This window comes from Heteronotia binoei, chromosome 2 (genome assembly GCF_032191835.1).
Source record: "Heteronotia binoei isolate CCM8104 ecotype False Entrance Well chromosome 2, APGP_CSIRO_Hbin_v1, whole genome shotgun sequence".
NCBI lineage: Eukaryota > Metazoa > Chordata > Lepidosauria > Squamata > Gekkonidae > Heteronotia > Heteronotia binoei.
This window is the reverse complement of record NC_083224.1, coordinates 13,081,422-13,089,177: the sequence shown is the minus strand read 5'-3', so window position 1 is coordinate 13,089,177 and position 7,756 is coordinate 13,081,422.

Here is a 7,756-nt window from a genome sequence, read left to right as displayed (position 1 = left end):
AACATAAGAGAAGCCCTGTTGGATCAGGCCAATGGCCCATCCAGTCCAACACTCTGTGTCACATAAGAACATTATAGAAGCCACGTTGGATCAGGCCAGTGGCCCCTCCAGTCCAACACTCTGTGTCACATAAGAACATAAGAGAAGCCCTGTTGGATCAGGCCAATGGCCCATCCAGTCCAACACTCTGTGTCACATAAGAACATTATAGAAGCCACGGTGGATCAGGCCAATGGCCCATCTAGTCCAACACTCTGTGTCAAACAGTGGCCAAAAAGAAACCCAGATGCCAGGACACTAGAAGGTCCAAAAAGAAACCCAGATGCCAGGACACTTGAAACCAGGAGGTCCAACAGTGGGGCCAGGACACTAGAAGCCCTCCCACTGTTGCCCCCCTCCAATCACCAAGAATACAGAGCATCCCTGCCCCAGACAGAGAGTTCCATCAATACACTGTGGCTAATAGCCACTGATGGACCTCTGCTCCAGATGTTGATCCAATCCCCTCTTGAAGCTGTCTATGCTTGTAGCTGCCAGCACCTCCCGTGGCAGTGAATTCCACGTGTTAATCCCCCTTTGGGTGAAGAAGGACTTCCTTTTATCCGTTCTAACCCGACTGCTCAGCAATTTCATGGAACGTCCATGAGTTTTTGAATAGTGAGAAAGGGAGAAAAGGACTTCTTTCTCTACCTTCTCTATCCCGTGCATAATCTTGTAAACCCCTATCATGTCATGTCACCCTCAGTTGACATTTCTCCAAGCTAAAGAGCCCCAAGAGCTTTAACCTTTCTTCATAGGGAAAGCGTTTAACCTTTCTTCATAGGGAAAGCGTTCCAACCCCTTTAATCATTCTAGTTGCCCTTTTCTGCGCCTTTCCCCGATCTTTTTTAAGGCGCCGTGACCAGAATTGTACACAGTACTCCAAATGAGGCTGCACCATCGATTTGTACAAGGGCATTATGATACTGAAACCGACAGCACTTACTTCAGCCTTTCAGAAGCTTTTAAAACCGGAGGAGGGAAACGCATCTACACCAATCCGAACAGGATCCATGAATTATCCAGCTTGGCTTTGCATCTTCTGTTTCCTTCAGAGGAAAAGGGCAGGTCTCGCCCACCTCTTTGGCATCTCCAGGTGCCTTCGGCTCTCGTGTTCAGTTGCTTCTCCGATGAAGGCGGGGGCAGCATCTGCCAAGGGAACGTACAGTCAAACAGCGCAGCCCGTTTCCTGCCCACATCTCCCCACTACCGCTGCTCTGCAAAGCAAAAGCTGAAAAGCTAAAGGGCCCACAGGTAGATGGGGATACGGTTGCCTATCCCCAGGTGGGGGCAGAGGATCCCCCGGTTTGGAGGCCCTCCCCCCCTTTAAGGTCATCAGAAAGCGGTGGTGGGGGGAATGTCTGCCGGGAGGGGTTGCAAACACAGAAGAAGACCGAAACAGGATCCAGGATGACCTTGACAGGCTGGAGAAATGGGCTAAAATCAATACATTGAATTTGAACAGGGATAAATGTAAAAAGTTCTGCATTTAGGGAGGAAAAATCCCATGCATGGTTATAGAAGAAGAAGAAGAAGAAGATGACGATGACGATGATATTGGATTTATATCCCGCCCTCCACTCCGAAGAGTCTCAGAGCGGCTCACAATCTCCTTTCCCTTCTCCCCCACAACAGACACCCTGTGAGGTAGATGAAGATATTGGATTTATATCCCGCCCTCCACTCCAAAGAGTCTCAGAGCGGGTCACAATCTCCTTTCCCTTCCTCCCCCACAACAGACACCCTGTGAGGTAGATGAAGATATTGGATTTATATCCCACCCTCCACTCCGAAGAGTCTCAGAGCGGCTCACAATCTCTTTTCCCTTCCTCCCCCACAACAGACACCCTGTGAGGTAGATGAAGATATTGGATTTATATCCTGCCCTCCACTCCAAAGAGTCTCAGAGCGGCTCACAATCTCCTTTCCCTTCCTCCCCCACAACAGACACCCTGTGAGGTAGATGAAGATATTGGATTTATATCCCGCCCTCCACTCCGAAGAGTCTCAGAGCGGCTCACAATCTCCTTTCCCTTCCTCCCCCACAACAGACACCCTGTGAGGTGGGTGGGGCTGGAGAGGGCTCTCACAGCAGCTGCCCTTTCAAGGACAACCTCTGCCAGAGCTATGGCTGACCCAAGGCCATTCCAGCAGGTGCAAGTGGAGGAGTGGGGAATCAAACCCGGTTCCCCCAGATAAGAGTCCGCACACTTAACCACTACAGCAAACTGGCTCTCCAGGATGGGGGAGCCTTATCTTAGCAGTAGTCTGTGCGAAAAGGATCTAGGGGTCTTAGTGGCTCATACGCTGAACATGAGTCAACAGTGTGGCTAAAAAGGCCAATGCAATTTTGGGCTGTATCAACAGAAGTCTAGTGTCCAGATCACGTGATGCAATGGTATCGCTTGACTCTGCTCTGGTAAGACCTCGCCTGGAGTCCTGTGTTCAGTTTTGGGCACCGCATTTTAAGAAGGATATAGACAAGCTGGAACGGGTCCACAGGAGGGCGATGAAGATGGTGAGGGGTCTGGAGACCAAGTCCTATGAGGAAAGGTTAAAGGAGCTGGGCATGTTTAGCCTGGAGAGGAGGCGGCTGAGAGGTGATAGGATCACCATCTTCAAGTACTTGAAGGGCTGTCATATAGAGGATGGTGTGGAATTGTTTTCTGTCGCCCCAGAAGGTAGGACCAGAACCAGTGGGTTGAAATTAAATCAAAAGAGTTTCTGACTCAACATTAGGAAGAACTTCCTGACCCTTAGAGCGATTCCTCAGTGGAACAGGCTTCCTCGGGAGGTGGTGGGTTCTCCTTCCTTGGAGGTTTTTAAACAGAGGCTAGATGGCCATCTGACAGCAATGAAGATCCTGTGAATTTAGGGGGAGGTGTTTGTGAGTTTCCTGCATTGTGCAGGAGGTTGGACCCTAGAAGTCCCTTCCAACTCTGTGATTCTATGATTCCTATTGGTTATACTGGAGAATTGATCTGTGGGTATCTGTGGCTCCCGGGAGGCTGTTTTTTGGGGTAGGTGCACCAAATTTGCAACATAGCATCTGATGAGTCTCCTCAAAATACCCTCCAAGTTTCAAAAACATTGCACCAGGGGGTACAATTCTATGTGCCCCAGAAGAAGGTGCCCCTATCCATTATTTCTTTCAAAAGGTGTGCAGTCCCTTTAAATGTGACGGCCAGCACTCCCTTTGGAGTTCAATTATGTACTTGTCACACCCTGGCTCCCGGCTCCACCCCCAATGTCTCCTGGCTCCACCCCCAAAGTCCCCAGATTTTTCTTGAATTGGACTTGGCAACCCTAGATGGGGAAAAGAAGGGGAAAACTTTGGGGGAAGACTTTGTTCCACGTGACCGGTAGCTTGAGGGGAGAGCAGGTCTACCAGCGGTCATCAGCTAGGATAGCTCAACGCAACCTCCCCAGACTGCAGCAGTGTACATTTGAGTATGCCGGGGAGAAACAACAGAGACGGGTGGTTGCCTTCACGTCCAGCTTCTGGTCTAGACAGAGAGCCAGTTTGGTGTAGTGGTGAAGTGTGCGGACTCTTATCTGGGAGAACCGGGTTTGATTCCCCACTCCTCCACTTGCACCTGCTGGAATGGCCTTCGGTCAGCCAGAGCTCTGGCAGAGGTTGTCCTTGAAAGGGCATCTTCTGGGAGAGCCCTCTCCAGCCCCACCCACCTCACAGGGTGTCTGTTGTGGGGGAGGAAGGGAAAGGAGATTGTAGGCCGCTCTCTGTCCTTGAAAGGGCAGCTGCTGGGAGAGCCCTCTCCAGCCCCACCCACCTCACAGGGTGTCTGTTGTGGGGGAGGAAGGGAAAGGAGATTGTAGGCCGCTCTCTGTCCTTGAAAGGGCATCTTCTGGGAGAGCCCTCTCCAGCCCCACCCACCTCACAGGGTGTCTGTTGTGGGGGAGGAAGGGAAAGGAGATTGTAGGCCGCTCTCTGTCCTTGAAAGGGCAGCTGCTGGGAGAGCCCTCTCCAGCCCCACCCACCTCACAGGGTGTCTGTTGTGGGGGAGGAAGGGAAAGGAGATCATAGGCCGCTCTCTGTCCTTGAAAGGGCATCTTCTGGGAGAGCCCTCTCCAGCCCCACCCACCTCACAGGGTGTCTGTTGTGGGGGAGGAAGGGAAAGGAGATTGTGAGCCGCTCTGAGACTCTTCGGAGTGGAGGGCGGGATATAAATCCAATATCTTCTTCTTCTTCATCTTATCTGGGAGAACCAGGTTTGATTCCTCATGCCTCCATTTCCAGCTGCTGGAATGGCCTTGGGTCAGCCATAGTTCTTGCAAGAGTTGTCCTTGAAGGGGCAGCTTCTGTGAGAGCTCTCTCAGCCCCACCTACCTCACAGGCAATGTTCCCTCTAAGCCAGGGGTGTCGAACTCATTTGCTATGAGGGCCGGATCTGACATAAATGAGACCTTGTCGGGCCGGGCCATGTGTGAACCTATTTAAGATTAGGTAGCAGAGATATACATTTTATAAAGGACACAAACACAATTAAAGATTTTTTTTTTAAAAAAAACCCTTAAACTAAAACAAGCTTAAAACATTATCACTCAGTCTTAAAGGTGATTTCTTTGTATCTTTCCCAGGGGATCCAGGGAACTGGGCAAAGGAAGCTCTGGCTCTTTCCTTCCTTCCCCAGGGGACCAGGAGGGGAAGGAGCCTCAGCCAATAGAAGGAAGAAAGGCTCAATAACTCTGCTGTGCAATTGAGAGAGCCTGGCAAAGCAAGCTCTCCCTCCCCAACAGAAAAACCTCAGCCAATTGAGAAAACCGAAGTTTTGCTCTGTAGCTCCTGGGAGATTGAGCAAGCCTGGCGAGCAAGCCTGCAGAAGGAAGCAAGAGGGAGAAGGAAGCAGATAACAGCCAGTTGCTCGGGGGGGGGGGGCTGATGGGAGCCTTCTGGGGGCCTGATTCAGCCCCCAGCACACGTGTTTGACACCCCTGCTCTAAGCTGCAGAGTCTTGTGAGCAAAAATTCTACTTTGTGAGCTACTGGAATTAAAGTTGTGAGCTACTGCATAAACTATTGTGCTCTGGGGTCATCCTTCGTGAGCTAAGACAAAAATGTGTGAGCCAGAGGCTAAAAATCTGTGAGCTAGCTCACGGCAACTCAGCTTAGAAGAAACACTGCTCCCAGGGTGTCTGTTGTGGGGGAAGGAGATAAAAAGAGATTGCAATCCGCTCTGAGACTCTGATCTGCAGCTGTCGTCAAAGTTGATCGCCGAAGCAGCAAGCAGTGACTCTTGAAAGCTCATCTCTTGCCACAAATTTCATCTGTCTGAAGTGCTATCGGACTCTTGTTCTTTTCTTCAGGTCAGGATGGTCTAACTCTGGGGTTCTCGAGCTTTTTGGGGAGGGGGGCACTGCCCCCTTAGTCCCATAAACTTACTCCTGTTGTCCCCTACCCCACTCTATAAAAAGCATTGTTTAGAACAGCCGTTTGCAGGCTTATAAAGGAAGATAATAATCAAAAATTTCAGAATGGTAACAACTTTGTAGTGCCATTTACCAGCGTGGTGCCGTAACCTGCGAAATCGGAAAGGAGAAGACGACATTGGATTTCTATTCCACCCTCCGCTCAGAGTGGCTCACAATCTCCTTTATCTTCCTCCCCCACAACAGACACCCTGTGAGGTGAGTGGGGCTGAGAGGGCTCTCACTGCGAGAGCTACGGCTGACCCAAGGCCATTCCAGCAGCTGCAAGTGGAGGAGTGGGGAATCAAACCCAGTTCTCCCAGATAAGAGAGCTATGGCTGACCCAAGGCCATTCCAGCAGCTGCAAGTGGAGGAGTGGGGAATCAAATCCGGTTCTCCCATATAAGAGTCCGCGCACTTAACTACAACCCCAAACTGGCTCTCAGGTGAACAATGCAGTCAGAGGGGCCCACCTCCCTGACCCCTTGTCTCTTAGCAACCTTCCCCAGAACGGTACCACCCACTTTGGGAACCAGTGGTCTAACCCATGACATTCACTTCCCACAACCAGTGGATGAGAAAAGACGAATTTTTGTTTTGAAGCTCTCTGGTCCGTGCAGACCACACTTCTATTAGGGGCAGCCTCATAGCAAAGTTCAACCATGATGCAGTAGCCTGGGTGTGACACGTGAGGCCTGGGTGCGAAACTTGCTTCTTCAGAGGAATGGCGTGATCAGGAAAGTTGATGGCCAGCAAATTCAGTGATTCAAATGTGGAATTCATTGCCAAAGGATTCAGTGATGGCCACAGGAATAAACAGCTTTAAAAAGGGATTACAAAGATTCACGGTGGGGAGGTCTGTCAGTGGCTACTAGCGATGGTGACTCAAGGGCACCTCCACATTCAGAGACATTAATCCTTTTAATCCCAGTGCCAGCAGGCAACATCAGGGAAGGCCTCAGCCTCAATGCCCTGCTGTTGACTGTCCAGAAGGATTGGCTGGCCACTGTGTGAGACAGGAGGCTGGACTAGATGGACCCTCACTGGTCTGATGCAGCAGGGCTCTTCTGATGTTCTTATGAAGGCCTCGGCCTTTCTGCCCTGTTGTTGGCCCTCCAGAGGAACTGGCTGGCCCCTGTGTGAGACAGGAGGCTGGATTAGATGGACCCTCACTGGTCTGATCCAGCAGGGCTCTTCTCATATTCTTATGAAGGCCTCAGTGTCTATGCCCTGTTGTTAGCTCTCCAGAGGAACTGGTTGGCCACTGTGTGAGATGGGATGCTATACTAGGTAGACCACTGGTCTGATCCAGCAGGGCTCTTCTGATGTTCTTATGAAGGCCTCAGCCTCTCTGCCCTGTTGTTGGACTGTGTGAGACAGGATGCTGGGCTAGATGGACATTCACTGGTCTGATCCAGCAGGGCTCTTTTGATGTTCTTATGAAGGCCACATCCTCTCTGCCCTGTTGTTGGACTGTGTGAGACAGGATGCTGGGCTAGATGGACCCTCACTGGTCTGATCCAGCAGGGCTCTTCTGATGTTCTTACGAAGGCCTCAGCCTCTCTGCCCTGTTGTTGACCCTACAGAGGAACTGGTTGGCCACAGTGTGAGACAGGAGGCTGGACTAGATGGACCCTCACTGGTCTGATCCAGCAGGGCTCTTCTGATGTTCTTATGAAGGCCTCGGCCTTTCTGCCCTGTTGTTGGCCCTCCAGGGGAACTGGTTGGCCACTGTGTCAAACAGGATGCTGGACTAGGTGGACCACTGGTCTGATTCAGCAGGGCTCTTCTGATGTTCTTATGAAGGCTTCGGCCTCTATGCCCTGTTGTTGGCCCTCCAGAGGAACTGGTTGGCCACTGTGTGAGATGGGATGCTATACTAGGTAGACCACTGGTCTGATCTAGCAGGGCTCTTCTGATGTTCTTATGAAGGCCTTGGTCTCTATGCCCTGTTGTTGGCCCTCCAGAGGAACTGATTGGCCACTGTGTGAGACAGGAGGCTGGACTAGGTAGACCACTGGTCTGATCCAGCAGGGCTCTTCTGGTGTTCTTATGAAGGCCTTGGTCTCTATTCACTGTTGTTGGCCCTCCAGAGGAACTGGTTAGCCACTGTGTGAGATGGGATGCTGGACTAGGTAGACCACTGGTCTGATCCAGCAGGGCTCTTCTGATGTTCTTATGAAGGCCTCAGCCTCTATGCCCTGTTGTTGGCCCTCCAGAGGAACTGGTTGGCCATTGTGTGAGGCAGGAATCTGGACTAGATGGACCCTCACTGGTCTGATCCAGCAGGG